The 1,717-nt window shown below is 24.5% G+C and overlaps 1 protein-coding gene across 1 annotated transcript in view; it reads right to left on the bottom strand.

Moving 5' to 3' along the window:
• Window positions 1–1,717, bottom strand: part of LOC126903807 (uncharacterized) — a 129,493-nt gene that overhangs the window by 102,789 nt on the left and 24,987 nt on the right. The window lies entirely within an intron of this gene.

Raw genomic sequence — 1,717 nt, 5'->3', positions numbered from 1 at the left:
ATGCAGAATACAATTTACTTTTCCTAATAAATATGCTGGTATTTTTGGTGCTTTGTCATTTACAATTGGTATATAACTTTTTTTGGCTGGAACTGATAGATTCTCTCCATATTTTCCAGATTTTTGATTCCTAATAAGTGTTCCAATATCTCCTCGCTGTATCAATTTCTAGGCGTAACCAATGTCAAATTAAAATGAATAATTGGAATATAATTAATATGTTATTATTGTCTTCGATAAAAAGTCTCTTTTCTTTAAAAATCTTATTGGAAATCAAAATGATTAAGATATTAAAATTGAAATTATTTATCATCTTTTACTAATATCTCTAAAAATAATACATTTATACAGCTGTTCTAAATAATAACAAATATTAAATTATTTCTACTAAATTGTAGGGGTCGATATATCTATACAATTTTAATTACCATTTTTTCTGCAATAATTTCATCGCTTTCAAGCTGTTTACGATAGGTTGGTTTTTTTGGCTTAACTGTATTTGTTGCAGTGTTAATACTTCCACTAGAATTTGCTGTTAAGAGAATATTATTTTAAAAGTTATTAATTAAATAGTTAATTTTGAAAATGTTTACGGTGAAAAAATGCATTGACGTTGATATTATATCTACTCTAATGTTTATAATTTACTGAAATAGTGAATAATATTAAAATTTTTTTAACTACAATACAAAATAATCATTATTTACAAAAAGAGAATAATCTTTTTTAATTTCTTGTTATATTTTATATCTAATCGTTTTCACGTCTCTTGATAATTAGTTTAATTTATCTTAATAGTGTCTACAGTTATTAATTTCACCTTTAGACTGTCTTGATGTTTGGGGATCTTCTGGACTATCAACGACTAAATTGGAACTCATGAAACGACGATTCCAGAATTCTTCAATTCTGCGTTTCACAACATTCATATTTGTTTCATAAATATGACTATCCGTATTGTTTTCGCTTGCCATATTAATAATTAGTTAAATAACTCTAAATACTTACACGAGATGATAGCTTATTTTGACGAGCAAACACGAAGTGATCCCAATGTCAACATAGACAACGTTTATATATGATAAAGTCATGATTGTCATGGAGAGTTAATTCGTTGAATTCTTTTATTATAAGCCACTTAAATATTTAAAAATTAAAAATAATTGTTAATCATATTTCATATTGTTCATCAAAATCGGTCCAGCGAGAGCTGAGATTGAATGGTAACAGACAAAGAAATTAAATCAAACACATTTTAGTATATATAATACTTCACATCGAAGTTAAAACTATTAATTTTTTAATTAACTCATAATAAATTTAGGAATAGTAAACAATTCCTACAAAAAAAAGACTCTGGTTGGGTATTAGTTTTGAATTTTATTAAAATTTAATCATTTCCATCATTAGCTGCATTTCGATTTTTTAACTTTGCTACTTAATTATGAAATTTTGTCATATTAGAACTGATAAATTTTATTGTATTTTAAGAAAAATGATTACATTTGATTTTACCATTAGAAAAAAATCAATTTTTCATACTATACTAACATTTTAACTATATTGAANTCAATTTTTCATACTATACTAACATTTTAACTATATTGAAATTATTTACAAGTTTATATCAAAGTTTAAAAAGAACAATAGTTTTTGTTGTCCTACTGTGACAGACAAATTGTACTTTTCATTAAAATATTGTACTGAAGTGAATTTG

Source organism: Daktulosphaira vitifoliae, unplaced genomic scaffold (genome assembly GCF_025091365.1).
Source record: "Daktulosphaira vitifoliae isolate Bord-2020 unplaced genomic scaffold, ASM2509136v1 Scaffold_4, whole genome shotgun sequence".
NCBI lineage: Eukaryota > Metazoa > Arthropoda > Insecta > Hemiptera > Phylloxeridae > Daktulosphaira > Daktulosphaira vitifoliae.
The sequence above is the reverse complement of the archived record's forward strand: the minus strand, read 5'-3'. Positions and strand labels throughout refer to the sequence as shown.